This window comes from Schistocerca piceifrons, chromosome 6 (assembly GCF_021461385.2).
Source record: "Schistocerca piceifrons isolate TAMUIC-IGC-003096 chromosome 6, iqSchPice1.1, whole genome shotgun sequence".
NCBI classification, from domain to species: Eukaryota; Metazoa; Arthropoda; class Insecta; order Orthoptera; family Acrididae; genus Schistocerca; species Schistocerca piceifrons.
The window spans coordinates 187,147,378-187,155,090 of NC_060143.1; the positions used below are offsets into that span (position 1 = coordinate 187,147,378).

At 51.1% G+C, this 7,713-nt stretch overlaps 1 pseudogene; it reads left to right on the forward strand.

The window, feature by feature from the left end:
- The first annotated feature begins 366 nt into the window (after positions 1 to 366).
- Positions 367 to 484, forward strand: LOC124804018 (annotated as a pseudogene).
- The last annotated feature ends 7,229 nt before the right edge of the window (positions 485 to 7,713 follow it).

Genomic DNA, 7,713 nt, shown 5'->3' on the forward strand with positions numbered 1-7,713 from the left:
GCCGCGCGGCGCGTGTCAGGTGAGGAAGCTGCCGGGGGCGCCCTCCAGCAGGACACTGCTACACCCCGCACAGCCCCCCGCCGGATAACGGGAACAAGATGCGTCGCCCGCGAGTGTCGGACGCCGCACGCACCAAGCGAAACGAATGACAGGCGGCGCACCGAGTAGCCGCGTGTCTCACGCAAGTGGCGGCGCGGCGCGCCCGCCAGTTCGGCAGACGCCGGACGCGCACTCCGCGCCGCCTTCGAGACTCCAGCTGTTGGGGAAGGACGTGCTCTGCGTCAAATGTGTCACCGAAAACTGCGATTGTGTGTGTTGGGAGAAGAGGCAGAGGCGTCTTCTGTCGTGCGGCTACAGTATAAGGGCGCCAACGGCCATACCATGTTGAATACACCGGTTCTCGTCCGATCACCGAAGTTAAGCAACATCGGGCCCGGTTAGTACTTGGATGGGTGACCGCCTGGCAACACCTCGGTGCCGAGCGAGCAGTACTTCTGTGTGCGACTTGGCCGGCGGCGCATCGCGTGTCGTCTGTCTTCTGCCTAGCGGCTGCATTTCATCAAGTCCGTAAGTTATGCAAAGTTTCTATGATGATAGTGAAGAACGCCAAAATAACGTGCAATGCGAATTCGATAGTTCCGTCGGAAAACCGTCAGCTTTCGAAATTCATCGTTGGATACTCGAGGAATTGTTTGTCGACCGATGACGTTCTCGGTGTTCAGTTTGACACTTTTCTCAATTCCGTGTTTTTGAAGTTAAAGACTCCAGAATTGTGTGATACCGTTGTAAATGTCAATGATGGTGTCCGTTAATTTAGACATCTAGACTGTCGCATTAGTAACGTGACTATTTCTCATGGCGGGTTTGGCCTTCGAAATGTTCGTGTGTTTAACTTGCCTTTCGAAATCCGGAATGACACAATATCTCGTCATTTGCGGCCGTACGGGACCGTGCTATCTGCGATTAAAGAGAAGTGGTCCTCCGCCTACGTTTTCCAGGTTGAAAATGGCGTGAGGAGTGTAAAGATGGTCGTACGACAACATATTCCGTCCTTCTTGTTAGTTAACGGTCATCGTGCTTTTATAACCTATAGTGGTTAACCTCAGACGTGTTCTTTTTGCGGTGCTGTTGGTCATTAGCGACAACACTGCCCTAAACGCAGGCCGCCTGTTCAGTTGCCACGTGAGGACGTTTTAGGTGGGCCTAGTTTTGCTTCTGTTGCTGCGACGAGTTTAGGTTCCGCCCCCCCCCCCCCCCCCACCCCGCACGTGTGCACATCGCGGCCGCCCCCCTGTACCGGCCGCCGCTGACGCCATGGATACGTCTGTTCCTGCTAGTGACTCTCTTTCTGTACCTCCTGTGAGCCATCTTTGGTCGCGGCTGCGACAACTGTACCTGTTACTGAAAAACCGGTAGTGGACGATGTCTCACCGGAATCCGTGCCGATGTCGGCCGAATTTGTTCCGCATACTGTCCCGGTTACGGAACCCGATAAATCGGCGGTTGTTCCTACTACCGTACCCGACAGTGTTTCTGCTGCCAGTGCTGTTGCTGTAGAAAGTGAGGCTTTTACTGCACCTAAACCGCGTAGGGAGCGGAATGTTGCTCGAGCTTCTGGCACACCACGTTTACGTAGTGCCAGTAGTTCTGCTTCATGCAATACGCGTGGTCTTTCGAAAAAAAATCGGAGTCCGTCTCCGGTGGCGCGTTCTCCTCCCCCTCCCCCCCCTCAAGCTCGGTCGGTCGGTCAACCGATCTCCCGACAGCCGGCCACGCGCGCCGGCGTCGATCTCGGCCACAGCCCGTCTCAGGGAGGGGGCGGCAGGCGCCAGGCGAAAAAGCAGACCTCTTCCCGCACTCAGCCGGAGGGTGATGTCGTTACTGCAACGCAACAACGTGACATCACGGTGCAACATCTGAAAACCTTCCTGAGTCAACCGACTTCTGCTACCGATTCCGGCATGGCAGTGGATCCGCCTGTGTTTGTGACACCCCCCCCCCCCCCCTTTCCCACTAAAAGAAAGGCCGAAGATTCGCACCATCGTCGTGGCCCCCCATCCACCCACGATTTGGTGCCGCACTTATCTTCGGATGTCGAAATGCCCGCCGTGGAGCATTCCGTCACAGAGGGTGCCGTCATAGTTTCCGGGACCCCACCGCTCCCGCCCTCCCCCCCCCCCCCCCCCTCCTACTCACTCACGGGATTGGTCGGAAGTCGTTGAGGCCGGTGATCCCCATTAGTGTGACTATTTGTATGTCCTTCCCCCTCCTAGCACGTTGGTATGTTTTGTTGTGTTTTAACCATTTTTATGTTTTTATGTTCTTGTTTTTTCCCTGTGTTTTACGTGTATATGGTTAACGACTGTAGCCAGTGGAACATTTTAACGGTTAATCTTAATAAGTTGCGAAATCCGCAGAAGGCTATGATTCTTAAAGATTTTTTGTACGCTAATCACTGTCATATCGCTTTTTTACAAGAGATGACTTGTGAAGCGCTTTTATTTTTGCATGATTTTACTGATTTTACTGTGATTGATAATGTTGCGCCTGATCATGATACAGGCACTGCAATTTTAGTGCGTTCTGGCTTACCTATCTCTGCCGGCCGCGGTGGTCTCGCGGTTCTAGGCGCGCAGTCCGGAACCGTGCGACTGCTACGGTCGCAGGTTCGAATCCTGCCTCGGGCATGGATGTGTGTGATGTCCTTAGGTTAGTTAGGTTTAAGTAGTTCTAAGTTCTAGGGGGCTGATGACCACGGCAGTTGAGTCCCATAGTGCTCAGAGCCATTTACCTATCTCTAACGTGGATATTCTACCGAACGGTCGCGCTGTTGCCTGTACCAATTTTGGCATTGTGTTTGTGAATGTGTACGCTCCGTCGGGTAATGTTAAACCGGCCAGGGCTGAATTTTATGGTAGAGAATTGTGTCAGCTTTTATCCAGGAATGTCGATACTTTAATCGTCGGGGGTGATTTTAATTGTGTTTTAGACGACAGAGATCAGGAGCCGCGTCCGAACAAATGTCACGAACTGGGTGCTTTGGTCACTAGTTTTCATTTGCTCGACACGTGGCGTGTTTTACACCCAAACTTCACCTACTTCATTTATTTTTACGGTACAGGGCGTAGCCGTTTTGATCTCATTTATGTGTCTAGGCAGCTGTCTGCCCGTATTTGTAGTGCTGACGTGACTCCTGTCGTATTTTCCGACCACTCCAGTTATTCCTGTCGTCTTTTATTACCTCGTTTGTGTGTTCCTCGTCGTACTAATTTGTGGAAGTTCAATTGTAGTTTACTCAATGACGACCATTTTGTGACTTGTTTTAACCGTATGTGGCAAAGGTTGGTGCGGACTCGCGGCGGTCATAGTAGCACCATTGAGTGGTGGGTTGGGATCGCTAAGCTGGCGATTAGGAACTTTTTAATCGATTACAGCCGTGAGGCGGCACGCTGGCGTCGGGCGACGGCTCGCTTCCGCCAGGCTTGTTTACGAGACTTGGCGTTGCGAGTGACGTCACAGCCCGAGTTGTTGCCTACTCTGAAGCGATTTCAAGCTAAGCTTTTCCTTGACTTGCGTGCCGTTAGTGGTGGGGTGACCGTCCGAAGTCAGCCTGCAGGACTTGTTACTGGGGAAGCTCTGTCCATTTACCATTTAAACCGGGAACGAAAACGCCGCGAACGTTTGAGCATTAATGTTTGGCAGCTGCGAAACGGCGGTCGGACTTCTGTACAGTCGGAAATTGAAAAAGATATTTTTGAACATTTCGATTCGCTTTTCCGTGCTGTTGACGTGGATTCCGACGCGTTGCGAGATTTTTTGCGGGCTGTACCACATGTTTTAACTCGCCCGGACAGGAATCATTTAAATGACGCTACGTCTGATGAAATTCTCGACGCCGTTCGGCGGAGTCCCAAAGGGAAGTCCCCAGGTCCCGATGGGATTCCTGCGGAATTTTATTCGAAATTTTTTCATCATTTTAGTGCGATTTTAGTGGATTTAGTGAATTATATTCAAAATGGTGTGACTGTACCAACTGCTTTTGTGGAGGGGGTTGTGACGCTCGTTCCCAAGTCCAATGCTGTCCCACATATCGATGCTGTCCGTCCGATTACTTTATTAAATGCTGATTACAAGATCGTTACGCGCTGCGTCGCTCAGAGACTTAAAAACATTTTGCCGGCGGTACTTGATGATCAGCAAACGTGTGCGGTACGCGATCGGAATATCTTTGACGCTATCCTTGCTTACAGGGACTGTATTGGTTATGTGAAAAGTGCTCGGCTACGGACAGCGGCGATTTTATTAGTTGATTTTAAGAATGCCTTTGACCGTATTGGTCATTTTTATTTGCGTCAGGTTTTGGTACGCATGGGGTTTGGTTATAAATTTACCCAATTCGTGACGCATCTGTTGCAAAACGCTACGTCACGTATTTGTGTTAATGGTCGCCTTACTCCTGCTTTTCGTGTGGGTCGCTCCGTGCGGCAGGGGTGTCCGCTTTCCATGGCGCTTTTTGCCATTGCGCTGGATCCCCTCCTCCGTTATATCAGTCAGGAATGTCGCGGCATTCAGATGGGGACTACCAGATTGATTTGTAAAGCATACGCTGATGACCTTGGCGTATTTATTGAGCATTTCGACGATGTTGACAGGTTGCAAGTTGTCCTGCACAACTTTGAACAAGCTACGGGGGCGGTTATCAATACCCGGAAGACTGTTCTTTTGCCGCTCACCGCCCGCGCCCGTACCCTGCGTAGCGACTGGTTTTGTGTACAGCAGCAGTCTAAAGTTCTTGGGGTCCTTTTATCTTCGAACCCACAGCAGGTGGAAGCCTTATATTGGCGGCCTACGCTGCATCGGATTCGTGCTGTTGCGAAGATCTATGCGGTCCGGAATTTGGCCCTTCGGGAAAAGGTAACTTTAATAAATGTAAATATCTTGGCTAGGGCGTGGAACCTTGCGCAGGTTCTCCCGGTACCCAAGCAGCTGGGGCGCGCCATCAAACGGGCGGTTTACTGGTTTTTATGGAGGGGGGAGATTTTTAAGGTATCGCATGCTGTCTGCACCTTGGGCCTGTCCGATGGCGGTTTGGGACTCGTAGATTTTTCCGCCAAATGTGCGGCTCTTTTTTGGAAGAGAATTACTGCTGTTATGCAGAAGGCACCTTGCAGTCCCACTGCGGCTGTTTTTAATAGTTACCGTCCTCATTCTGAAGTGGCACCTGTTTCTGTGTCGCACATCCCGTTTCTCTCTCTTACGTGCGCCGCTACTATCTCGATAATAGTTACCTGACGCTTTGTGACATCTCCGCTCACAGGGTTAGCGCTGTCTGCAATGCTTTCCGCGGACCTCCTATTCGCTGCAAGGTGGAGTATCGATTGCCACGCTGCAATTGGGTGGCGGTGTGGCAAAACCTCGCCAACCAAGTTCTCCCGGCTTCCATACACGCTGTGTGGTACAAGGTGGTGCATCGCACCTTCCCCACCAACTTCAAACTTCATTCCATTAATCTTATCCCGTCTGGAGTGTGTGACATGTGTACTGCCGACGATACTCTTGAACACCGCTTTGCGTGTGACCGCTTCCGCCGTGTTTGGGACGTCGCCAGGGATATGATCCGTCTGATTCAGAGGGTGGACACTGGAACCGTTACTGTGGATGATGTTTTAATTCCTCAGTGTGTCGTCTACCCCACCACCAAGCGAAATGCCACGATGTGGATCCTTGGCCACACAGTTTTTGCTCTATTTTCCTTAAAGTTGTGTAGCGATTTAGACTTCCTTACATTTTTATGGACCCAACACACTCAGATTCAGACATCGCCACACTATCGGCAAAATTTTGCAAATTTTTTGCGGGTCGCACTATCGCATTCTTTTGCACGAATGTCAGTACCTGCGTAACATGGACGTTCTTCTCTCATCCTCTCTCTTGTCCTTGGGCGACACAATATGAATTACTGCGACTTTCCTTAAATTTTCTGGAACGAAAATTGACGAAACTTGACTACCGAACGAAATCAGAAGTCTTTTTAGTTTTTTTTCCGGACGTTATTGCCAGACTTCTTGTTTGGCATGTATGTCAGTATTCTTAGTTTTTTCCCGTTTGTGGCGTGACGAGATTTTTTACTGATGTATTAGTTATAATTCCTGGTGGTGACTGTTTGCGTTTTTCTTCATTTTTTCATCTTTTGTATTGTGGTGCACAACAAATCCTCGTCATGTGCCTGTGCTTGCCGCTCTTTGGACTTTTTGTCGGTGTGGAAATTCACACCGGTGATTCGAATCATTATTTATTTTACGGTCACTATGAGTGATGGCGGGTGTGGGGGCAACACTGTGGCCATGCCTCGGACTAATTGACCCCTGCCCTCATTGCCGCCGCCTGCCTGCCACACTCTTTGCCTGACCGTTTGAATAACGTTTACTTTTCTTTTCCGGTGGATGCATCGTCCTGGTTCCGTTTAAATATTTTGTGTTCCCTTTGGACCGTCGTCTTCGTCGGTTGTTACGGCGTGAAGCCGTCTTTTCTTTCCTTTTTATTTTTTTCCGTAGCAATGGAGGCATTCTCGACTATCGTTTCTCACACATTGAAGGACTATTTCCCCTTTGTTCAATGTCCAGGACGCCACACTGCCTAATTGCCAATTGTGCTACTCGCCGATGGCGACGATCATTGGCTGGTGTCCACCGTTTCACCTCGCGGGAGCCACCAGTACCTTTAATAGCCATTGAAGCTCGCCAAAAGACGGCAATTCATCGAGAGCGTAAAGGCCGGGCTATAAGGGGAGATGGGAGGCCCGTCTAAAATCTGAAATGAGTCGGGGCCACCTACTGTTTCGTAGCAGTGCAAAACTCCACAAAAGAAAAAAAAAATGAAAATAAATGACTGTAATAAACATTACATACGATATTAATGGCCTCAGTTGGAAGAAGAATGTGCCAAGGAAGATTTCTTAAAAGTGCCTGAAGATAACAAAACGGTATGAACCGACAGATATGTTCTGAAATACGTCAGGGCTTATTGTTTTGTAGCAGCGTACGACTGCAAACTTGTAAACAAAAATGTATCTTTCGTCGCTAGAAGAGATGGATGCTTTGGCGACCCTCCTGTGCCTTGTGTCCCTGTTTTCGCACCTTTGCACAGGTCTACTGGCCGCAAACGGCGTCTCGGACACGCCCGTTAGGCCCACGGCCGTCTCGCAGATGTTTCTCGTGCTTGTGCTGTCATATGGGCCACGACCCGAGCGGCAGTCGAGCAAAGTCGGGACAAGTCGGGACGGAAGGGGAGAGGTGCGAATGCACTAGACAGATCAAGCAAATACCTGGACGCGAGCCGCGCGGCGCGTGTGTCAGGTGAGGAAGCTGCCGGGGGCGCCCTCCAGCAGGACACTGCTACACCCCGCACAGCCCCCCGCCGGATAACGGGAACAAGATGCGTCGCCCGCGGGTGTCGGACTCCGCACGCACCAAGCGAAACGAATGACGGGCGGCGCACCGAGCAGCCGCGTGTCTCACGCAAGTGGCGGCGCGGCGCGCCCGCCAGTCCAGCAGACGCCTCTGAGACGCCGGACGCGCACTCGGCGCCGCCTTCGAGGCTCCAGCTGTTGCGGAAGGACGTGCTCTGCGTCAAATGTGTCACCGAAAACTGCGATTGTGTGTGTTGGGAGAAGAGGCAGAGGCGTCTTCTGCCGTGCGGCTACAGTATAAGGGC